Source organism: Choristoneura fumiferana, chromosome 22 (assembly GCF_025370935.1).
Source record: "Choristoneura fumiferana chromosome 22, NRCan_CFum_1, whole genome shotgun sequence".
NCBI classification, from domain to species: Eukaryota; Metazoa; Arthropoda; class Insecta; order Lepidoptera; family Tortricidae; genus Choristoneura; species Choristoneura fumiferana.
This window is the reverse complement of record NC_133493.1, coordinates 7,754,195-7,780,573: the sequence shown is the minus strand read 5'-3', so window position 1 is coordinate 7,780,573 and position 26,379 is coordinate 7,754,195. Positions and strand designations below refer to the sequence as shown.

General features: G+C 36.1%; 1 protein-coding gene across 1 annotated transcript in view; it reads right to left on the bottom strand.

Annotated features, from left to right (window-relative positions):
* LOC141440101 (uncharacterized) overlaps window positions 1-25,730 on the bottom strand; it is a 143,044-nt gene extending 117,314 nt beyond the window's left edge. The window contains exon 1 of the mRNA XM_074104563.1: window positions 25,517-25,730. The gene's annotated coding sequence lies outside the window, so the exon portion shown is untranslated. The remainder of the gene's footprint in view (window positions 1-25,516) is intronic.
* Between the last annotated feature and the right edge of the window lie 649 nt (window positions 25,731-26,379).

Below are 26,379 nucleotides of genomic sequence, written 5' to 3'. Positions count from 1 at the left end.
AAAACTTAAACTCAATAACGCACGTGAAACATACATTTTTTCACGTTCCATAACTCTTAAAATTAACATGACTTAACGGCAAACGTCGCTGCGCCGGACAGTTCCATATGTGATTTATGAAGTTTTGGAAACAACAAAAACGTTTTATTTAATAAACAAACTGAACCACTGCAAAATTATTAATGCAACATTATAGATCTTTATTCAAATATTTAAAAGTATAAACTTTGACACAATATTTGTTATTCAAGGAGCTAGAATTTTTTTTAAGCAAAAAATTGCACATAATCTGATTTAGAGTCGTCCAAAATAATGATGTATGAATTATGCACATGAAGGATTTGGAATGGGTTTATTCTTTTTTCTATGGTTTATCGTTATGTGATTTTTAGGTTTTTTACCCGACTGCGAAGAAGGAAGGCTATGTGTTTGACCCGTATGTTTGTATATATGTCTATTCCTATGTCCTCTCGTAACTACTCAACGGCTGAACCGATTTTGATAAATTCGTCATTAGATTTGTCTCATGACGCGAGTGACATTGGGTACATGAAATTCTTAAAAAAACAAAATGACGGATTTTTGGCGCCGAATTGTGTCTAAAATTCTTCTAGTCTATAATCCTATCGAGTAGGGTATCAAAATGAAGGGATTTAAAAAAGATTTACAAAAATATACACAAATCATGTGTTTTATTCACCGTTTTCACAGAAATATCACAAAAGTATGAAATAAAACAATAAATAAAAAATCTAAAACCAGACTGCGTAAAAAATACTCAAAAGAAGAAAACAAGACAAGAATAAATGTGGTCCCTACTGTTGAAGTTCAAGTTAGCTACTTAATAGAGTTGTAGACCACTACGTCCACGTCTTACTTCTTTCTTTTGTGTTTTTTTATTATCAAATTGCAAACACTTCTTATACACATAAACGATATACTAAGGTCTCAATCATACAGTCAGCAGCAGAAGTGGATGAACTGTTATGGTGCTTACAATTATCTACACACGATTCTACTTCCAATGTAATAAGGTGTGTGTAGGTGATTTGAAACACCACAACCGCTCATCCACTTCTGTTGCTGACTGTACAAACAACCACGCAAATAACTAAATAGCTCTCACGTTAAGGTACTTAGATAGTAATAGTTTGCTGGCTCTGTAACTAGTGTTGCCCAAATTCAGTCTTGGTCTTGCAGTCTTGGTCTTGTTCTTGCGTTTTTGCAAGACCAAGACCAAGAACAAGACCGCGTATTTTTAGCAAGACCAAGACCAAGACTGACCGTGCAAGACTTGAGCAAGAACAAGACATAGCCTGCAAACTCTTGCGTCTTGCAGCTAGGACTTAGCGCTATTTCACTGAGTATTAGGTGTAACAGTTCGGTGTATAGGTAGGTACTGTAGGAACTAGGCTGTATACCGCTGGCAGGTGGTAAAACTGACCACCTGGCAGGTTAGATTAATCTAGTTTATATAAACTGATAGGTATTTTTAAATTGTGTTTCTAGAAATAACTTTAAAACAGTTTGACAGCGGTATACATGCCGGAGCGCAGATTGCTCCCGATAGCCTAAGCGGCTGGTGCTATGCTATGTAAATGTATTTTTAAGCTCTGAAATAAATCCAAATGATTGAAGAAGTTGTTTATTTTGAACTAAGTTTAAAGTCACGCGCGTTGATCCCCAGTACCTAAGCTCTACCTAGTTACAGTCCCCACAAGTGGTGGAGTTAGGCGCGGTCGGTGTACTTTTATGTTTTAGCTATCGCTTCAGAGGACGACGGAGTACCGCAGCGATTCCAGCGGTCTATGGACAATTGTTAAGAAAAGACGAGCTTTGATGACAAAAAAAGCGCATGAAAAGTGAAGCAATTTGGTAAATGTATCGATTTTTGAGGAAGCAACTGTGAGTTATTTTATTTTTTCCTCTATCGCAGTGTTTAATAGAATTTGCGGGCAGATAAATTTTATTACGCAGAAGAAAAGAAGATGGCGGAAAAATTCGCAGGATATTCGGATGTGGACGATTTTATCCACCAGTTTGAAACTATTGCGATCATAAAGAATTGGTCCGCAGATCAGAAGCGAGTAGCGATCGCACTCTACTTAGAAGGGCCTGCGTTGTCCTGGTACAAGGCCAATTTCACGACGTTGGAGTCGTATGATTTAATAAAGAAGGGATTAGTAGAACAATTCCCGTCGCAAGAAGACTATGCACAGTCTTTTTATTATAGAAAGCAGGAGCCGAAAGAACCGCTACTATCATTTTATTATGACCTAGAGAAATTAGCGTTGAAAGCAGGGATCACGGAAGATGGCAGATTTATCAAGCATTTTATTAAGTCTATCAATTCGCAATGGCAAGCACATTTAGCGTCTAGATTGTTCGCGTCAAAGGAGGAGCTAAGAAAAACGATTCTGCAATTGTGTGATGTATTTAATACAGAATTACACATGAAAACACATAAAGTAGAACTGCCGATTAATATTACAAAGATGATCAACACTCGTGGAGCAAGGAGATGCTCCACCTCTTCGATTCACGCCGCTTCGGATATGACACGTCCCAAACGCCGCCAACAATGGTATTTCCGCAAGAAATACACCAGGGAACATCACGTATGCCATATGGAAGGTATAATTTGAGGCCGCGGCAGCTACAGCCGGTGCCGCAGCAGCGTCAAGGGATAAGGAAATACTGATGGTTTCCAAATCAATACGATTTTTCTAGTGATTTTCCGATGTTTGTTACTGTTGAGAAAAAATACTCTGAACACGTTTGTGCCCATAGAGCTCAATGTAGGATTTGCAAGGCCCTCATAGATAGTGGTGCCAATGTGTCACTGATATCTGTTTCCCTTGCAGAGCAAATTAATTTAAAATATGAGCACAAGCTCAGTGATCCTTTGCGCGTAGCAGGAGGCTCCATGATTCAGCCTATAGGAATTGTAAATACTTATATTTTGATAGATAATTATTATTGTAGAATTAGTCTGTTAGTAATTAATGATCGCACAAATTTTGCATTCTAGGGCAAGATTTTTTGACTGCAAATAATGCAATGATTGATTTTAGTAGTCATACTTTGACTTTGAATAAAAAATTCGTGTCAATTTTATTCGAAAATTGAGTGACACGAAAGACTTTTCATTATTGACTGAAAGGTTTGTGCAATTCAAGTTGCTATGAAAGAGGTTGAGTGCGAGCAAATTAACTCCTTGACCGTGGAAAGTAAAGCGCGATCAGGAAAAAAATGTTAGGGTTCCGTGCTTTAAATTCTTTTGCTTCAGGTTCGAGGAAGGAAAGTTGGAGAAGTCGAAGTCGATTGGGAAAGTATCGAGGATCGGAAAAATGGACAAAAGGAAGGCGAAAAAGGCGAGTTGAGCTCAAAGTCTGAATGGGTACGAAAGTCGGAAAATTTGCAGATGGGTTCGGCAGGTCTGATGAAGGAGCGAGAGGCACCTTTTGGTTGTTATGGACGTGAGAACGCGAACGGACCTGATAGATTTCATAGAAAAGGTAATAAAAAGTCACGTCATTATCTAAGTTACGTTAATAAAAGGTTTTTCCCACAGCAAGGATCGCTAACTGAACGAAACATAAAATTTAAAAACGTTCATTTAGGAGTGAAAGGGACGGAAAGTGATGGTTGTCTCAAGCTGAATGAACTTTATGGTTTGACTGAAAACTTTTTAAAAGTTCACCCGAGAAGTTCTGTGTCAACTGTTAGAAAAAAATTACACGTCAATGATTGACAATGTCATTCAAATGTAAACATTGTAAATTTATTTATTGCGATTGGATTTTATAATAATAGGTAATTGAATTAAAAGTTTTTTGAGTAGGTAGAAATTAATGATATAATGAAATTATATGACTTATGTGTGTTGTAATATTACTATGTGACTAATATATGTTTTTTTTTGTGTGCTTTCATATTGGGAGATCAATTAATTAAATGCAGAAATGAGATGCAATCTGCAGCAGCCATGCAGTGGCTGATGAAAACTGAGCCAGTTCCCAGCTGCTCTTGTCAAAACTGATGTCTGACGACATCGCTGGAAAACCAAACAGATAATTTTAATTACATAGTGAACTTAATAAATTGTTTACATATTCAACTTCACGAATATGAGATTGCCTGTTCATACATCTTCCCAATGTGAACTGTAATCATATATGAGGTGAATTTCTATATATAAAGAATGAGTAGTTTAGTCTATCTCAGCATGTGGAGTACTTCATACCTCATGTGTTCAATATGCCAGAATATGTAGGTGTTAATTGATGGTGTATATAATGTTTGATTTTCTGTGCCTTTCATAGTTTTCAAGCAACAGAAGTTCACACAGCTAACTAGGATCGCCGATGAGCTTGCCCAGGGTCCACACTTGGATCCATGGCTGTGAAATAAGAAAAAGATGGAAACTTGGAGCAATGGCTGAGAAATAAGAATAAGATGGAACACTGAGGCCTGGCTGTGAAATAAGAATAAGATGGAACCCAGCGGCTATTGCTGTCGTGTGTTGAACGGCAACTCTGCTCGGGTGCTGAGAAATAAGAACTTGAACACCAGGGCCAAGCTATGAAGCATTGAAGCCCCCCCACTGCTGAGAAAATATTGAAAATATTTAATTTGAATTTACTTGATCCTGTGGTTTTTCAATAAATGATTTGAATTTTGGTCTTTAGAACAAAAAAAAGTATAGATAGTGGTACAGGTAAATCGATGTGTTCAGCTCGGGTATTTTAGGTGAGCACATTGATCTTGGTAACCATGAGCTGGATGAAAGCTCAGGTGCACCTCATGGAGGGGCCTGGGTTTGCATGCATCTCATCTATTCGGTAATAGATGGAAATGTATGGCAGTTACCGCTGTCCTAATGCTCTGTCTAGGAATAGATACAAGTGGTCTTGTTGGCAGCAACTGCTGTTAAAGCGGATGCTGACAGCATATACTTATGCTAGCAACATTTGCTAGTAGAGCGGATGTTGGCAGCATGCACAGATTATGCTAGCAACATATGCGAGTGTGCAGATGTGGCAGTATGATATTCTTGCCATGAGGCCACCGTTGTCTAGTGGCATTATGGCCAAAGAGTAAATGTGACACGGGTGTTTCAGAAGCAAGAATGACGTGTCGGGTTGCACAGGCAATGTCACGCGTCTTTAGTAGCTAGGCTTTTTACTGAAAAGGTGCCGTACCTTTTTGTTTCGGGTTTTTGGGCGCGAAGCCCATCCTTGAATTGAAAAATTTTGAAATATATAAACCTATTTATGATTGTAATAACATAGACTAGAATTCATGAAAAGGATGTGACTAGTCTTTAGCAAAGACCCTTTCTGTCTGTAATGTCCCGTTAGGTAGGGCCGTAGATTAGGTCCCACCTCTGTGAGGAAGGAGGGATATGTAGGAACTAGGCTGTATACCGCTGGCAGGTGGTAAAACTGACCACCTGGCAGGTTAGATTAATCTAGTTTATATAAACTGATAGGTATTTTTAAATTGTGTTTCTAGAATATAACTTTAAAACAGTTTGACAGCGGTATACATGCCGGAGCGCAGATTGCTCCCGATAGCCTAAGCGGCTGGTGCTATGCTATGTAAATGTATTTTTAAGCTCTGAAATAAATCCAAATGATTGAAGAAGTTGTTTATTTTGAACTAAGTTTAAAGTCACGCGCGTTGATCCCCAGTACCTAAGCTCTACCTAGTTACAGTCCCCACAGTACGCTTAGGAATTCTATGAGACGCAAAAAACTGTATCAAAGAATATGAAAAAACTGGACCTATGCGCATTACGACTAATACCATAAACATAGCGAATAAAAAAATATCTATTAAAATCAAACTGAGTGCATGCATAGTTATGTTTTAACCATCGGCACTTTGATAATGCGGCATCAAAGGTTTTGTACTTACTTCTCAAAGAAATTTGCCGCTTTTCGGAAGTACATGGTTATGATACACGCGCCGGCGGCTTCTTTTGAAATCTAAAACAATCGTTGCCGCCACGCCGAAATCATAACATTTGACACTATTTGATTGCCGCCATAGGGCGTAGGTATACTCATGCAAAATAATTTCGAATTTTAAGAGTACCTACAGGTGTTCCAAAGAATAAATAAGTTTCAGAGTGCTTAGAATGAAAATGAATACATTATACTGATCACGCAAGTAGTATTATGATTAGGATAAAATGGTAAGGATTGATATAAAGTATCATAACCTAATGATAAAGCTGTTGATTTGTGTTGTATTTTATTTTTTATTCAAATAAATGATAAATCGTAAAACTCTTTTATTAAATTTCTTATAAGTTGAGGGTTCAATCTCTTTCTAGACAGATAAGTATTGTTCTTTAAAATACAGTCAAGTTATTGTAATTAATTTGTTTTTTTACATGTTTTAGCAAATGTAAGCTTATAAATCATAAATGTTTATTAAGAAACAGTTACTTCCATGGAAAACGACATATAGGTCAGTTGATTTTTCGAATTTCTTATCAAATCTTCAGTTATTTATTAATCTGCTTGATCTTTACTATGGCTATGTTAATTCAAGCTCACAATGTTCCAATTCTAATACGTTTTTCTAAGATTTAAAAGTAAACTTTAATAAATAGTAAAAAGACTAATAGGTAATTGCAAGACTTGCAAGACTCTTGCTGCAAGACCAAGACCAAGACCAAGACTGGGAGCGCAAGACCAAGACCAAGACCAAGACCAGGTGTATTGGCGCAAGACCAAGACCAAGACTGGCTAAGTCTCGTCTTGTTCTTGCATTTGGGCAACACTATCTGTAACACTAAAAAGTATTGTGACGAAGTAACTTTCCTGCTCACTCACACACTCGAATACCTATTTAGAAACGTTCGCATATATCACACACTAAATATAATAGTATGTTTGGCATGATTAAGCTTTAATAATAAATTAACAGTTAATTTAATAAATTTGTAGTTAACGTCGTCATAAGAGTATTTAGGTAATATAGGTTAGAAAATCATTATTTAGTTTAAATTGACAAGCTTTTACAGATATTTCTTCAAGAACTTGAGGATTTTCTAAGAAATACAATAACTATGAAGTAAATTCACGATATACTTACCACTTTTACTATCTTTTGACCACTGAAACGATTTTTGAAACTTTGTTTTCTTCACAAACGGTCACATCGCTAACACAACTGGCGAGCGACTGAGGCGAAACACAAATCCTTTATGTGCACTTCTGCACATACGATTTTTTCTTAACGGTCAAAACACATGTAGAATTTGTTAAATGGTTTCCAGCTTGAATATCACAAAAAGGACTTTATCATCACATAGATAATGAAACGGAGATTATGTTTAGTGCAAAAACGAAAATGAAAAAAATGCACATATGGAATTTGGCAGGCGCAGCGACGCTATTTGATTCCGAAACGGCCATAAAACACACTTAAGCAATAACATTAAACGAAAATATAATATTTTAAACATCAAAAAGCGCTCCCGCAAACGACAATTCCTGAGATACCACATTATACGCGAATGCGGCGTAATGACGCGAATGAAACGGCTCAATTATCGATAAGCATTCATAATGTAATCGATATTAGGAAAAAATCGAGTGTTTAAATCAGATTTCGCGTCGAATGTTCTAATGCGGTTTCTGCGTCTTTCGTATAATTGAATGAGTAATGTTTTTAAGTACCTACAAGAAACAAAAAACACGCATGCGTGTCGTGTTTTTGTCACTTCTTTATACTAAAACGGAAGTAGGTAGATAGTCAGACGTCTAAAATAAAAAAATAAAAAATACGTAGGCTAAGCAGAACATCGTATTGGGTATATGAGTTTAGGGTATAGGTATTTATATGTAACTAGCTTTTGCCCGCGGCTTCGCCCGCGTGGAAATCGGTTATCGCGCGCTATTCCCTCGGGAACTCTGCATTTTTCCGGGATAAAAAGTAGCCTATGTCACTCTCTGACCCATAAACTGTCTCTATCCCAAAAAGTGAAATACGGACAAACATACAAACACACACACTTTCACATTTATAATATTAGTATGGATGTGCATTATACGGTTACTTTGATACGTTTAACATTTGTTTTTGCTTTATCGTTCTAATCTGCTGCTGTGAATTGCATCACTAGCTGTGTAATGTAGTCCTTAAACTTCTTCCTGTTGCAAAAGGTTGTCTGGAAGAGATCGCTCTGAGGCGATAAGGTCGCCTATTGCTTACCTTAAAAAGTCGTGGTGGCCTAGTGGTTTGAGCTAGGTATTCTCAAGCAAAGGATCGTGAGTTCAAACCCAGGCTCGCATCTCTGTGTTTTTCGAAATTCATGCGCAAAATTACATTTGATATTTACCTCCAGCTGAAGGAAAACATCGCAAGAAAACTTGCAAACAATTCAATGGTCTGTGTGAAGTTCCCAATTCGCACTGAGCTCGCGTCGGAACTACGGCCCAAGCCCTCTCATTCTATGAGGAGGCCTCTGCCCAGCAGTGCAGCAGCAGTTACCTTGTAATTTTATCTAAATATGTGGCTGTTTTCTGTATTGCTTACTATATTATGGTGTATAATAGTCATGGTATTGTATTGTATTTTTATCCCGCAACTAAAACCTCCCCGAGAGATGGCGACGTAGCTGTGGTCTTACGAAAATGTTTCCTTTTGTTCAAATCAGTAAAAGAACGCACGGGACCGGTTTAAATACCATCTCGTAGCAATAAACATCACCGCTCACTAACCCGGCTTTATTAAGGCATTTCTTTAATACCAAGCGCTAAAGCCTCCGTGAGCGTAGCCCTTAACGGCATCATTAAGAATAAATTGATACTCTGAGAAACTAGGTAACTTAACATTGCGGGAAAGTGTGTTCGGGCCTGCATTGCGCTAAGCGTGGGTTATGAGAGTAAACATTTAGGAGATCGCAACTCAGTTACATTGCGTTACCAGCACCATGCTAGAATGATCTGGCATATATGGTACGGGTGACACCTAGATGCACGTTTCGGTTTACTCAAAAAAAGTTGCTGCGGTCTAAATATATAGAAGTGTATTTCAGTTGTAGCCTGAATGTGACTGGCGTAAAATATTTGAACATAAAGCACTTCGAGTATGTTATACGAAATAAATTTAAGCTGCCAGGTTTTTATAATCAATTAATTAAATTCAAAGCACAATTAAGTGAAGAAACGTAGTATGCATGTAACGTAACACCAGAGTCGTCGTTTAGTGATGGGACCTAATAGATCTTGAGTTATATCGGTACTTATTAATCGGTAAGTCCGTTTGGCCTTACTTAAGGGGCAAGTAATATTCCAACCTAGAATTTCACTACTATTCTTATCAAAATTAGCATAGTAAGTAATCGGAATCGGATTAATTATGATTATGATTTTAAATTATTAGTTTTATCGACTCAAGTTTCGACACTTTGACTCTCTAGTCTTGTGTTATTGACAGCTGTAACCCGCACCATGCTACAATGAAAGTACTGTAGCTTGCATGCTTCGATAGTGTTCAACTTATAAGCAAGCGTGATGAAATAATAAACTTGCATTTACAACTTTAGTACCTAAAATATTTCAAAAAAGGTAATTACAATGTTTTTTATTTTACTTCGATTTTTGAATGATGAAGAAGCAACTGGAGGTCTATGGGGGAGACCTACCTATGACCAACTGTGGACGCCCTGCGGCCAATGATGATAATGAGTCTTGTGCACTATATCAGTAGGTACAGTCTGTTACACAATTGACATAGACAATATTCAAAAAGCGAGTTAATTTAAAAAGGACTGCTGCATCAAAGGAATCACTTTGTCCGACCGCTCGCTTAAAAAGAGTACGATTTACTCAAGCTTTGATTAAAACGTTTTTCCAGTTAACGAAGTAGCACGGTCAATATTCCCCTGTCAAGAAACTTCCTTCATTAGTAGAATACTAAGTTTTAATCCGGTATAATTGCAACGATTACACACTGCTTAAATGTGTTTAAGCCTGACGTAAGCCCTGTAAAGACGCGGTTCTGTCGCAGAAACACACTGCCATGCCGCATGCCACAATAAAACCTGGTACACATTAATATTAATAAGGCCTTGACATCTATCACGGATGATTTAAGTTGCGCTCGTGACTGAAAAGGCCGATTCGGGTTAGAATACCCCGGCCGACGCGACAAGTGGTCCCCCCCCCCAGGTGGTTGGTGGTGGCCCGCTCGTAACGTCTCATGCGATTTGGTACACATTAGGCGTTTCATTAACAAAATTATGACACCAATTTATTTATGCCGAATATTCGGCCGAATATTCGTATTCGGTGAAACCCATGTTCGGCCCATCTCTAATGAAAATCAGTAGTGAACCTTTTTAGGAAAACAGTGTTGTAGTTTTCCCTTGCTTTACACACCGCAGAGGGAGTCCAAAGTTATCTGGTAATAGATATCGCTGCTTTTCACTCTGACATCAGGTTCCTTAGCCGCCTACGACACCCACGGGAAGAGATGGTTTGGGTCCGTTGTATCTAAAACCGGGCACGGAACGAACTATGTCGTACTCTTACTATAATCATTATACATAGTTGCTTTAAATAGTGTCACAACTCAAAAAGCCTTTTTTTTTCAGGAGAGCCATGCAAAAGAAATTCTTTAAAAGTTTTTGCTTTTACAGCTCTCCTGAGAAAAATATATTTCTTTTAGTTGTTACACTATCAAAAAAAAATCTTACTAGAGACCATAAATTGCAGAAGGGTAAATATGATAGGACACTTGATACGACACGACAATTTCTTTCTAAACCTGCTGGAAGGAAAAGTAGAAGGAAGACGAGGCAGAGGAAGACCAAAATTGACCTATTTTGATCAGGCGAAGGTGAAACTAGGTATCGTGTCGTATCAGGAAGTCAAAAAGCTGGCCAAAGACCGTGCGGAGTGCCGATTACTCCGCCGACAAGAGCGTAGCTCTTAAATTTAAGATGAAGACACTATGTTATACCTATGTCACATTTTTTATTTTAAAGTAAAGTATACACGTAATAAACTAATTTATAATAAAAATAATGAAAGGTCTTTATAATAGCGGTGGAACAAGGTAAAAGTCCGTATACTTTGGTTTTTTTTTAGCATTACAAAAAAGCTAAGCGATCTTGACGTGTATTTTTATTGAAAAACACTTTTGAAAAATAACTCACAGCAAATATGTAACAATGAGCAAGGACATATATGATCATTTACATAAGTAACAGTTACTGTTTTTTTTAAAAAACGTTTTTCAATAAAAAGACTCGTCAAGATTGTTTACCCTATTTCTAATGCTAAAAAAACGAAGTATACTTAGTTGAAATAGAATTCGTAATGCCGCATCTTGCGCTGCGACATGCCGCACGTAGTGGCATACTGCCGCTCCCTCATAAAGCCTTAAGTCAAGTGTAAGCTGGCATAATTTGCAAATTGTCGCAACAATGCGCAGGTCTGGAACTAACATTAGGGATAATCGTGATTAATTGCTCTCATTTAGTTCAGTATCAGCCGTTTTAGTAACATCTGTGGTGTCATAATTAGCTCGTGTATGCCGCTACGTTATATTTATGTTACGTTACGTTACGTTTACGTTATATTTTATCTTGAATGGGTGATTTGGGAAAAATAGGAAATGTCTTTAGCACGCAATTTTAAGTTTAATGTTGTATTGTTTCAATGATATAACCTTAAAAAGATAGGTAATGCATTTTCGAACTTTAATTATTTAACCTTTTAATTTAACGACAAGCTTATTTCTTCGGTATTTACCCCTGAAAATAAAGGATGTACTGTTATGTTGTATGAGAAATCCAAAACTGCTAAAGTACCAAAAATGTGAATGTGAAGGTGTAAGCTATTGTAAATTAAAAATTGTGGCATTCGATGTTTTTAAAATCAACCTCCAAAGAGGTGAAATAAGTGATGGAATTTATTTGTAAGTACAAAATTCTAAATTTCTAAATTTTCAGTTCTAAGTTTTAAGATTGATTAAATGAAATTTTAGCTATACGTAGAGTTGTTTTCTTAATCGACTCCTGAATGGGTGAAATTTAATGAGGAGTGGAATATTGTATGGAAAATTAAAATCGCTGAAGTTACTGGTGTCAAATTTCATATATAAGTAAAAAACAGTATGTAGTAGTAACGTATTCGTATAGATAAATCGACGTTACATATTAAAAAAAACACTTAAGTTCCATATCAATTCTGTGCACATACAACGTCATCTCCAAAGATTTTTACCTATAACTCTGTGATGTTCATTGTTTTTTGAAAATAAACTCGTTTAGGGGTGGAATAGGGCCCTCTGGTCACGTGATCCGACTGTTTTTGTCCTAATAATCGGACAACGCAAACTTTTTTTCCTGTTGATCTGATTAAGCAATTGAACAATTGAAGCCATCATTTTCTTAGGCCACTTGATCTCCCCGATCGAATGACGGGGGACTGAATGTTAACGCAGTATATAGTTTCTAAAATAAGGGAAATCACAGATATAGATTACACTAGATAACGCAAACACCTCAATCTGTATGAAAACCAACCTTGTCACTTTTTTATATCTACTGTGACGTCTCAAGAGCGAATTAGCGATGTGAATTACCCGATGTCCGCGCAAAATCCATTCAAATGCGCCGCCCGCCAGCGCCGTGGAGTCAGTCACTGGTCATGATTAGTCAGTTAGCGGTCAGTCTTTGTATGGGGCCAACCCCGACGTTTAGTCGGGGTTCGGACACGCGAAGTAGATGCATTTGCGTAATCTAGTGTAATCTATATCTGTGAGGGAAATAGTAATTTTAATTCATTTTTACGCGGTTGAAATTGCAAGTAAAAGCATGTGTTATTATAAAATCAACAGAATGATAAATCGCACAACTGGCTTGTACATTAGAAACGTAATAATGAAGCTAGCAAATTTTAATCTATCATAGAACCATTTGTTTTGTAGTGATAAATCTTCTTGTCACTATTTCAAAAGAATACGAAAATAGCTAAGAAATAACCTTGAAGGGTGAATAGGGTGATATTTCAAAATGGACTTAGTTTTGCTAGCCCGCTTTGACGTATAAGAGAATATAACAGTCTAGCGATATTTCATTTACTTTCTATCGGCTTATTTAGTTTAGAGTTATTTATCGTCAGGTCTCCGGATATACATTATGTTAATAAATATGCTTGTAAATAAATATCAAATTAGATGGATATCATTTTACCTATGTAGTTACGTTTCGAGTTTCTCGCATATTAAGATGCCAGAGTGGATAAGATAATTTCATCATCAGCCCTAAGACGTCCACTGAGCTGGACAAAGGCCTCCCCCTTAGAACGCCACAATGAACGACAACTCGCCACTTGCATCCACCGAATCCCGCTACTCTGATGTCGTCATCCACCTGGTGGAGTGCCAACGCTTGCAAGATTTGTAGCAAATAAACTAAAAAACGCAACAAAAATGCTGAAATAAATAGATACTAACTGTTTTTTAGTTGTATTTTACACCGAAATTTGTACAAAAAAACTAAGAAGAAATATGTGGTTTAAATATGGGAGCACAATAAAAAAAACACAGGTAAAATATCTTATATGTAGTAGGTACAAAACCCTCTTCTCACGAGCTTGATTCGCACTTGTCCAGTGTTTTAACTAAAAGCGCTGATTTTCAAAAGGGCGATGATTTTATAAAACAAAACCAACATGCTTTTAGACTGTCAATCTACAATCCTTTAGTAGAGCGAAGACTTTATTGCCTAACGCACTTGGCATCACAATCGTTTTCAACAGTTCTTTCTGCACAAGAGATGACCACTAGGATGAGGGCCGAAAAAGATGGGCATGCAATCGCGAGCGCCTGAACGTTAGGAAATTCGGCCAGGGGTGTCTTTAGATGGTCATCATCATCATCTCAGCCGTAGGACGTCCACTGTTGGACATAGGCAGCCATAGACCTCCAGTCGCATCGGTTGGCAGCAGTTGCCTAGTGACGTTTAGGCAAATCATGAAATTTCTAGGCATATCATGAAACTTCGCCATTTCATGATTTGGTCAGTTTAGGCAGATCATGAAATTCCTAGCCATATCATGATACGCCGCTATATCGGTTCTGGCACTTCACCGGTCGCTGCCGCGGCACGCTCGTGCGTTGTGGTCACAATTCATACTAACAACTCCTCGCTTTGCTCGTCGTACCTAAATTTTTCTTTTTTTTCGGCATATCACGATGTGCCCGGTATAGAGCTAGGAATATCGACGAATGCGTTGCTCTAATCGATTTGCCGTATTGTTTTTCAGACATTTTGTGATCTGGCGGATTTTTACGATCGGCCGCCGACATCTATACACGTTACTACTACAGCAGCAGTTCATTTTCTTAAGTTTTTTACTTATAGTTATCCTTTTCATCAGATGACCCACTGACTCGTCTGCCATTCTATTTCATTACAAACATTCTGCTGGAACATAATCCTCTTTTTTTTCGTAACCAGGTAATACCAACGTGAAAGAAACCCCAGTTTTCATGAACAGGCAATAAATAAACCGATTTAGCATATTTTCCGAATCCAAAAAACATTTCAATATATACGTGATCACAATATTTATTCTGGCATAAGTCTGAATATTAGAGGGAGATAAGATACATTATGGATCTCAAGGAAGAATAGAGGATATTCTGGAATCATTTTCTTTCAAAAGGCTGCTTTCTTATGCTAAAAGATTTTTATAACTACGTTCCCCGTTGTAATGTCGGCTTTTATGAAGTTTTATCGTTTATTTTAAGGTTTTATAAGATAGTTTTAACGCCTTTGTGATATTGTATTTTTTTATTACCATGAGCTAGAAGGATTTATAAGTGTTTATTAAAATACAGCTAAGTCTGCTTGAATATAATTGATGTGCCGTGTCCGAGTTTATAATACATCGGTACACCGGTCAGACTCATTTTTCCCGAGAGTGCCGTGAAAGGCGACTTTAATGAAATTACGCGTTTAGTCATCATCATAATAATATCAGCTCATAGGTGTCCACTACTGGACAAAGGCCTCCCCCAAAGAGTTCCACAACGATCGGTCCTGCGCTGCCCGCGTCCAACTGGTTCGAGTTGCTTCTGGTTGATGGTTTGGTTATGTAATAATAATAATAAATAATAATAATAAAATTTACTGAATGAATTTCGGTACATAATAACATGAAATGCAATATTTCACTTAAAATCTATGTAACACATGTGCCTGAACTAGGATAATTCCTGTATCTCAGGCTAAACGAGCTAACATTTACATACTAAAATACCTAATCACCAAGGAAAAACAAAGTATGATGTATAAATATGTAGTATCTACGTAGGAGTTATACTAAAATCGAAATAACAAATTTATAATATATTTACTTAAAAGATATTATCAGGTCAAACATAAATACTGTACGTCAGTGGATTTTTACTGGGTTAGAGTGTTGGTACAAAAATTGCTGATAAAGACATCTTATGTATGTTATATTTGACCTAGAAATTGTGCGATTGATTCTAAGTGTTAGTACAATGTGCGATTATTAGGATTATAATTACGGTAATGTTAATTAAAAAATAGAGTAGATACTTTCATTCTGCACAAGGAATACAATATTCGATGCTGTGACTTTGTTTGTAATCATAAAATACCTACTTACACTACAACTACTACTTACTACTACAATACTTTTTTACCTATTCACGTATTATAAAAAGTATAATTATAATCATCATAAAATATTGACTCCTTTTCGTATGTTTTAGTTTAATAAATTGAGTGACAGCAATAGGGTAATGGTTAGAATTTTTCAACCGCCTCGTTTTCGTAAGAAAAAGAACATACAGACGAATTGAGAACCACCTCCTTTTTTGAAGTTGGTATAAAAATATGACTATCAAAAGTTATGACCAACATTATATTTGAATTTCAAAAATTATGCGACTAGAGATACCTAAAGACACTGCTGTAAAAATTTCTATTTCCTACATCAAAATATTTCATTGGTAAATTATATTTGTGCGCATGACATAAGTCGCCGGGGAGCGAGTACAAACGGAGAAAAATTTCTCGGTTCGTTACACTTAGAAAATATCTCGCGTTGCGTACATTCCGAGCACCATATACTTTAATACGTATGGTGGGAAATTGTATATATTCGACACCTGACTACGTAGAGAGCTTCGAAGGTTTTAGGGGGGTGACACATGGAGAATATAAGACAGCAGGTGTATTGCAGGTTGCGATAATTTCCTTTCACCGAAAAGCATGACCTTGTAAATTTCAAGTGCAAATGCTCACACAAATTAAAACAAAAAGCAAGACAAAATGACATTTTCCCGAGACATTCTGATCATACATGAGTTTAATGAGCATTTTAGTTTCGTTGTAATTTGACAATTTAATAATTTGAGCGGCATTCTGTAGTTCCGTAGCCATATTCAACCGTGTAATGTGTAAATGTTTTCGTATTTAACTAATTTTACAATGCAATAATTGAGTTATTTATATACCAGGTTTTGCTTTTTTTATAAATAGCTGTCAATTTTCTTTCTGCTATTCCACACTAGCTGGCGGCAATGGTATGCAATTTTCATTTATAATGCTATAGCAGTACAATAAACGCTTATCGACAAAGTTGTCCTTAATTTTTTAAAATCGGGTATTCGGTAGTACATTCAGTATAAGTAGAAATTACAAAGCACATTTTAGGATGTCAACGATAACAGTGGAAAATTGTTCTATTGTAGATCTTGTCCCTCTTATTGCAATCCGTTACTAAAACGGCGCATTATATTTAATTGTGCCTAAAAAACGATCGCTCATTGCGTATAAAAAAAACACAATTTGGTCGCCCAAGAAGCGGTCCGCAGTAGAGTGAAAGTGACCATTATTCGTAAAAATATGCGGAATAAAATTATCCACTAAGGAAAATATAGCGTAATAATAACGAATCGCGATAAGGGAAAAATGTGGGTAACTTTCTTAAACTTGAACAGCAATCATGTTGAGTAAAAATTATGAAACTTTTTACATTTTACGCAGGACTTTTGTAAAAAAAAATACGTAATGAATAGTAGAAAGTTTAAAAGGTGATTTTTTTCATTTAGGGCTACTTTAACACAAATGTGTTTGAAATATTTGGAACGACATTACAACAATATGGAACTTAGACTAAGTTTTAAGTGACCAGTCTGGCAAAATTATTATATACATATCATAAAAGAATAAAGACGTAATTTGTGTGGTGTATTTGTAGACTGATAAAGGTTGAGAAATTATTATTTATTTAGTAAAACGGTGCCTTACTTACAAACATACATTACTAAATTGGCCTTTGTACTGTACACGCATCGCAAACTTTGTGAATTTGTGTTATATTCTTTAACAATAAAGAGTAAGTTAAGTTAATAGCATTAAGGGGCATTTTGTGTTAAAAAAATTATATTCAAAATTCAAATTCAAATTTAAATCATTAATCCAGTAAATATGCTGCAATGGGCACTTTTACACATCATTTTATAAACTACCAGCGTTTTCGGAAAGACCATCATTGCCAAGAAGAATGTGCCGCTAAAAACTTGGCAGAAAGTCATTTTTTCAAAATAAAATAATCTGTATAATATACGAGTATAAAATTCAAAGTCCAGACTGACTGACTGACTGATATATCAACGCACAGCCCAAACCGTTGAAGCTAAAGGCTTGAAATTTGGCATACATACCTACCTTAAGTGACATAAGAGATACACTAAGAAGGGATTTTTCAAAATTCCCACGGGATAAGGAATAAATGGGGTTTACATTTTCACTTTTAAATGGCTCTATTTCCGTAACTATTATTATAAGAGACATAAAATTTAGCATGCAAGTAGGTAATACTAACAGCTAAAAATCGTTTTCAAGATTTTTCGAAATTTCCACGGGATAGGGAATAAATAGGATTTATATTTTCACTTCCAAATGACCCTATTTCCATAACTATTATTAAGAGACTTCAAATTTGGCATGCTAGTAGCTAATACTAACAGCTAAAATCATTTTTCAAAATTTATCGAAATCCCCACGGGACAAGGAATAAAGCCAACTATCTGATTAAGAGACTTGATATTTGAAACATATATTTCTAGAGAGTCTTAGAAGTAGAGGAGATGAAATAAATGCCCCACGGGATAGGGAATAAATGGGATTTATATTTTCGCATTAAAGCGGCCTTAACTCCGTAATTATAAATATGAGACCTCAAATTTGGCATGCAGGTAGGTAACACTACCAGGTAAAAACTGTTTCAAGATTTTCCAAAATTCCCACGGGATAAAACATTTAAAGAGGGTTTTATAAACTAACTGAATCATAAAACGCACAAGCTAAACTAATAAACCTAAGGTCTGTAGATTTGGCATACTTATGTAAATCTGGTGAAAATACAATAATCTGGCAGTGACATCCAGGTAGTCCGGTCAGGATCGACTCCGCAGGAACGAACTCCTCAAAAGTTAATGGCACACACAAGAAACTTTGCAAGATTATTCAATTTCTTTCAATGAGAATTCCTTTATATGATACACCGCCTGATGCTATAGCCAAGGTCGTCTGCTCATGAGGGAACCTCATAGGTTGATAGCTCTGATATGTAATTGTACAGTCAAGTACGTTCAGTTTTGATGATACACATGACTTAATGAAAGCTTCAAATAGCTATAAAGATAAAAAATAAAAAGAAAAACAGTGTAGCTTTCTATAGTATTTACTAATTCTTATCTCGCGGGAATTATCTAATAACTATCGTGTACAAAGTAACCGTTAAAAGAAACACGTAGACAGTTTAATGAATATGTGAAACAGGAGTTCAAAGTTGTTATGAATTATGATTATGTAGGTAGATCTGTCTGAAGCGTCTGTCTGTATTTGTATTTCCATATAGATAAACATCCGAAAAATTAATCAAAACACGAAAAAAGGATTCGTAGAATTTAAATCTATGTTACCCCAAATTTAACGCGAGCGAAGCCGCAGGCAAAAGCTATTACAAATAAAATACTTAGAAACTACTGTCAAAGTAAACTACAGTATAGAATTACCAAGATATAATAATAATAAATAACAATAAATTCATTTATTTCGGGCAACTTGGCCCATACAATAAATACCTTCCAGATTAACCTCCTCCTCCTCCTTTCCTGTTTAGGTTAGCTTGAAAAGATCCCTTTTAGGGATAAGTTCGCCTTTGTACTCTTTTGTTTTGTTGTTTTCTTTTTGTATTATTTTTGTGTTTTATGTACAATAAAGTATTTACATACATACATACTAACATACATATTTATAATCAATAATATTTAAAACTAATTTGGTGACAAAACGGCGTATATCAAGGTCTTATCGTATGAAGGCGTCATCTTTTGAGAGCCACCAACACTCAGTAGTGGTAGTAAACTTGTAAAAGTCCTACAAAAAACAATACCACGGCCATCCTAGCTATCTCTTGAGTAGACGCTCTTATGTATTGCCTCTTCTGAAAGGGTTCCATATTGTAGAGACTTTCTTTATGCAGTAGGTGAATTAAATCCAAGTGGAATGTACGACGTCTGTTATTGGCCTTTCTGAATCTTGTTAGGCTAGAGAATAGATGTAATAAAAATAGTATTATGTTTCTTTTCATTGTTATAGGGCAGAGTGAATTATTGCAATATGATCTGATTTCTTCGGAAAGGTTTTTTTTTACATACTTTTGTAAAAATTGTGAATAAGTTGCACTGTACTGTAGATTCCATAAAATATTTTAATTAATTTAAACAAAAATTATATGGAAATTTCCACATGTTTTTTTTTTTCCACATGTATCGTATAAGTTATCAGTAGCTTTAATATGGGTAAAATTATAGTACTATAATATATTTCATTGAAATATAATCATAAATTATTACGAGGTACAAAAACAAAACAAATAATACCATTAGTAGAATTAGGTAAGGGTCATAGAGAGCAAACTTTCGAGGGTGAAACGTAGAATACTTCAGTATAATACGTATCAATTAAAGCTCTTGTTAAAGATTATTAGACTTTTGTGCTACGAATTCTTAGCCGTCGCTACAAGCGCTATATCGTAGTCAACACGTAGCAAAGCAAAATTAAATTGTTCATTTAATTTAACACTGTTTAATGCTTATTCTTGCAACTTGATAGTTTTAAGCCATACATAGGCTATTAAAATAAAAACCAATAACACAAAAAGGTTTACACCTATTATTACATACAACTAAATATTAAACAATATTTATATTATATATGATATGTATAATACAATTTTATTTTTAAATCATCTTGTACAAATTTCCACGCATAGATATGTAGGTATTTTATAATTCTTATATTTGTCATGATAATATAATATATAGTTTTTTCTTTTCACGCAATAATTACGCGTTCAGTTACGTGGGTGCACACTCATCGGGGTTCAGTTGAAAACCAGCGCTGCGGCTCTGGTTATAGAGCTACGGCACATGCTGAGCTGAGTCCTTTTGGCATCACACTACAGCACAATGTCTGGATTTTTTCTCTCTTCTTCTATTTATGTTTTTACTGTGTTTTTGTTGTGATTTGTGATGTAGTGTGTTTTTGTTGCCAATAAATGTTGTGAGTTTGAGTTTGTGAGTTTGAATGCTTTCATGTTGTTAATATCTCAAATAACATACAATATTTGTTATAACTTTAAGATAAATAGTTGTGAAAGTATGAACGAAAATAGGCCAAAGTAGAGAAATTTATATCGCCAAGACCGCAAGGTTTAAATTAAAAATAATACTGTACAAAGTTTATTATTATTATAGATCTATTATTATTATGCTGTATACTCGTAGAAACAAAATAATCGTACGGAACTCTCTCCTCGTGAGTTTGCCTTGCACTTGTCCGGATTTTAAAAATAAAGAGGATTGACTTGACTACATTACCTTAATAATTTTTCTTCATAAAATATGTACCTAGTCATTTTTTATTGGAATTCTTCAGCCTACTGTGAATCTAAAAATGGCGACAACACCGATTATGCGCCTCGTAATTTCTCAAAAGCTGGTGCTTTATTCCGCATACTTCATAGTTATTACTCCTGGGGTTATCACGCTGCTAACCGCTTGTTTTTTGTTTTTCTCGAGTTAGAAAAGTGTTTTATATCGGAAAGTATGATTAGGTATTTTTATATTGAGCTTTATTGTTGGAATATTAGTGAATTAATATTAAAATCATAACCTATCCAATCTCCGATACGCCGACGATACTACGTTAATAGCACCAGTAGGGAGAAATAGCGAAACTTTTGCAGCGCATTGAACGTGTCAGCCTTCAGTTTGGTCTTAAAATAAATAGACAAAAAACAAAAATGATGATTGTCGACCGAAGTCAAAAACAATGCTCACATATAACTGAGATTGCAATTGTGAAGTTGTACAGTCATACATTTATTTTGGGATCGCTCATCACAAATACTGGAGGTTCCGAAGAGAAATCAAGCGACGAATTGCCATAACAAGATCTGCGATGGAAAAGTTGACCAGGATATGGCGGACAGGAATATCACTAAACTACTAAAGTCCAACTAGTAAGATCTCTAGTGTTCCCATATTTCTTTATGGTGCCGAAACGTGGACTGTCAAGGAACGCGAGAGGCAAAGAATTGACGCTCTCGAGATGTGGTGCTGGAGACGTTGCTTCGAGTGTCATGGACTCAGCACCGCACAACCTGTCCATACTGGAAGAACTACAGGTGAAGGAGAGGCTATCATCCATAGTGAGATCTCGTATCCTCCGATATTTCGGACATGTGACTCGACGTGGGGAGCACTCTATAGAACGACTTGTGGTGCAGGGAAGGGTAATGGGAAAAGATCAAGAGGACGTTCTCCCATGCGCTGGACTGACCAGATAAAAGCCCTAACAAATCTCCTCTCAACACTTACGCCAGAGAAGCGAGAGCCAGGGAGAACTGGCGTAGAATTGTTCGACGTGCTACGTGACCACGACTGCTCTGCCAAGAGTATCCGACAAAGAAGAAGAATTAAAATTATAAATCATATCTTGCATCATTGAAATTACATTGCAACGAATTCGTTTGCGTGTTATTTTTATCACCAAATTTTTTTATTTATAATTTACTTTTAAAATAACTGACAGGTTGATGGTAACTTTAACCCGTCACAGAGTTAAGCGGTAACTGTCATTCCGTTAACCACCATCGATAAATTATGTCTGTTACCGTCAAATGAACCGCTTGGCTAACCAATGCTTAGCTGGCCATTTGCAATTTACACGGTTATATTTGTAAATCTGTTTTTACACTAGCCTTTTTTTCCGCAACATTTCCCTCGGGAAAATTAAAAAGGTCTAAGATTTAACCTTTCCCTTGACAGTTTTGAAACTAATGGCATTTTTCCTTGACAACATTATCTAAGGTGTAAAACGTTGATGAGACAATCAGTAAGTCAGGACTTTTTTTAAAGTCCGAAAGAGTTATGTTTTTCGAGTGTATGTATGTAAGTATGATTTATGTATGTATGCGTATATGTATACATGTATTTATGTATGTTAGTATGCCTATTTCTTCGGTCGGGGTCCAGTATTGGGAATTTTCGAGCTGGTAACGATTTTGAAAGGGTCCCGACTAATTCACTTTAAGTTATATTTACTTTGTTTTTACCTTCATAGTTTTTATTTAGTCTTTTTAAGGCAGTCAGATTTTTTTTATTTTTTAATGTATTTTATCCAATTTTTCCTAATGAAAAGTTCAACCCCCTGTTGAACAATTTTTCCTACTGCAAAGTTCAACCCCCTGTTCGTCCGTTTGTCACATGTCTCTATCTTTTGAACTATATTCGATACTTGAAATAGTCACAAAGTACATTGCTGTCTATAAAAAAAATATAATTAAAACTCCCACCACGAAACCTGTTAACTAAGCAACGAACGATGAAAAAATCACCAATAGGATTACTCCATTTTCCTAGCCTCACCCGACAAGCTTTCCTATTGGTTATTTTTCTTCATTTTACTGCGCTTAGCTACATCGAACAGCTCTGAAAACTATATTTTGGATACAATTAAAGGGTTCTTTCGAAAAACTCAGAGGTGCGAGTCGGGGTTTGAACCCACGACCCTCTCCTTGAGAGGCGATAGGTCAAACCACTAGGCCACCATGGCTAGTAAAGTCATGTGCGGAATTAAATTTGAAATTTACCACGAGCTTTGCGGTGAAGGAAAACATCGTGAGGAAACCTGCACAAACCTGCGAAGCAATTCAATGGTGCGTGTGAAGTTCCCAATCCGCACTGGGCTCGCGTGGCAACTATGGCCCAAGCCCTCTTGTTCTGAGAGGAGGCCTGTGCCCAGCAGTGGGACGGATATAGGCTGGGATGATGATGAAAGGATTCTTTTGGATTGAACAAGAATTATTTAAATTACCTAAGTAGGTAAATCGCTCTGAAGCGATAAGGCCGCCTATTGCTTACCTTAGAAAGTCTCTATGTATATATCTGTGTTTTCTGTACTGCTTACTGTGTTGGTGTGCAATAAAGAGTTATTGTATTGTATTGTGTTGTAAATTTATTGTTTTAATTGAAAATTCTTAATAATTTAGATTCTGTGGGAATATCAGGATAAAAAGTGGCTTTTATGTTATTCTAGACGTCCAGCTATCTACATACCAAATTTCAACCAAATCTGTCGAGTCTTTTAGCGTGAATGAGTAAATGAGTAACACAAACACACACACACACACACACACACACACACACACACACACACACACACACACACACACACACACACACACACACACACACACACACACACACACATACAAACACATACTCAAAATATTAGTATTGGTAGGATTCCCACAAGATCAGGACTAGGATTAAGGATCAGGATCTAGGGCTCTTCAAGGCTAGAGTGAATAGTCTGTTACTGAATCATGCACTTAACATCAGGTGAGATAAGGGTCAATCACGGCCAGTTTTATGTAAAACTAAAAAAAAACAATTGTTAAATACCAAAATCTTTACCGTTTTTTTTTTTTTTTTAAAGTTGAAAAACTCACGATATTTTCGCTTCAAAGTTCAACATCTTAGAAACGGCTGAACCAATTTCAATGAAACATAGCTAAGAACTACCACAACAAAAACTCGCTTTCACATGAAAATCATCGCATCGAAATCGGTTTACCCATTTGATCGCTACGATGCCACAAACAGAAATTGGCGTCAAACTTATAACACCCCTCTTTTTGCGTCAGGCATTAATAACAACTTGAATAAATACTGTAGCAAATCATCTCAAATATGTAAACATCCTTAAAACGAGACTTTACTGCTGAAAGCAATGTAGATTTATATTATGATAAATTAACAGCATCCCTGATGAGGGGTGTGACGGATCGGGTCCCTAGAAATCTGCCAGATAGCGTGATACATGGCCCGTTAAATAGAGACCCTAACCTATAAACCCTTTGATTTATTAAAGGAGATTAGACGCCTCAAACCGATTGGAGTTTAATTACTTTTACAATACTTGATGAACTATATAACCCTGTTGTAATAAAAAACTAAAATAAAAGCGAGGACTTTAGTTGTTTTGTCCCTTATAAGGCGACTTAACACCCAAAAATCACTGACAGGGGGAGAGGTGTTTATGCAGCATATTTCAACCCCTTGACACTTTTTTTTAAAGAATATTCTCGATTATGGGGAGCGCAAGACAAGAAACAAGATAAGGTGCCAATGTTTCATGTTAAACAATGATGCACTTTGTAAAAAATAGTGAAAGTTTGGTATCAATTTGCATAAAGATTTAAAAATAATGTACATAATTTATTATGATCATTTTCATATTATTATCAAATGTACAGAACTGTCATGATACCTAATTTTAACCAAAACCTAAATGATCGTAAAAAGTTTGTCCAATTGATAGTTTCACCTAAAATTAAAATTACTAATATCGTTTTTGTCCATTCCTATTTTTCAACTTCATATATCTTAACAAGTTTCGGAAAACTTATCAATCCCATTTATAAAGCTACATTTCTAGATTAGTAGAACAAAATGAGGGTTGAGTACGTGATAGACAAATGGGAATTATCTCGTGGCCAACCAATTAAAAAAATTGTTTTAACATTAAAGAAAACGTTTTTCAAAAAAAATCAATTAAATGCCGGTTTCAATGGAAATAAGTAATTTAAAAAAAATGAAAATTGTGATGTTTATGTTCACTTTAGAGTTAAATACCTGAAAAGCTACTATGTTTTATGATTTTTTTATTTTTTACAGATCATTGAATTGATTTAGATTATCTAACACGTTGTTTACCTTGAATAACGCTAATAATAAGAATATTACGCAACTGAAAAGACACTTAATCTTTTACTCAGATTGTACACATACACACTCAATTATTGAAATTGATTTCAGTACCAAAATTAAAAACATGAGAACGCGCAAAAAAATTCTTACTCACCAAAATCATAATTCAATCACAAAAACACTTCACCCACAGGCACATTTAAATAATAACATTTCAGAACAATTTACTGGGAGATTCCGATTTCTATGCAAATAGCTTTTAGAATAACGCTATCGCAGTTATCCAATTAATTTGGGATCACGTCCGGGATATTATCGAGAGGCGCGGTACTGGGCCTTACGAGGGTGAGAAGGACGTGCTCTCACTTCGGCGGTTTATGGGAGACTGAGCGAAGAGCACACTAGGTACGATTTACACTATGTCGAAATGGTGCAATTGATGCAATTTTGTTTTGGGGCTTGTTGAGGGAATGCTTCATAATAACCACGTGTCTTTGCTTTCTGCACAAAGATAAATAGAATTTGTTGCTTAAGGTATTTCAAACCTATGTATAAAACCTCCCTTTTTTCTTTTTTTTCTGTTGACTGGATGGCAAACGAGCAAGTGGGTCTCCTGATGGTAAGAGACACCACCGCCCATAAACATCTGCAACACCAGAGGTATTGCAGATGCGTTGCCAACCTAGAGGCCTAAGATGGGATACCTCAAGTGCTAGTAATTTCACCGGCTGCCTTACTCTCCACGCCGAAACACAACAGTGCAGGCGCTGCTGCTTCACGGCAGGATTAGCGAGCAAGATGGTGGTAGCAATCCGGGCGGACCTTGCACAAGGTCCTACCACCTGCATACGTTTCGTAACCTGTTTGTTTGGCAACCTGATTCATTTCGCATCTTTTCAGTTCGCAACTGTTTAAAATTTCTGAAACTGTAAGTATTTCAGGATTTTAATAAAACTAACCTAACCTAACCTTAAGGATTCTACACGCTGACCCTGAAATAAATTCTGAAGTATTTAC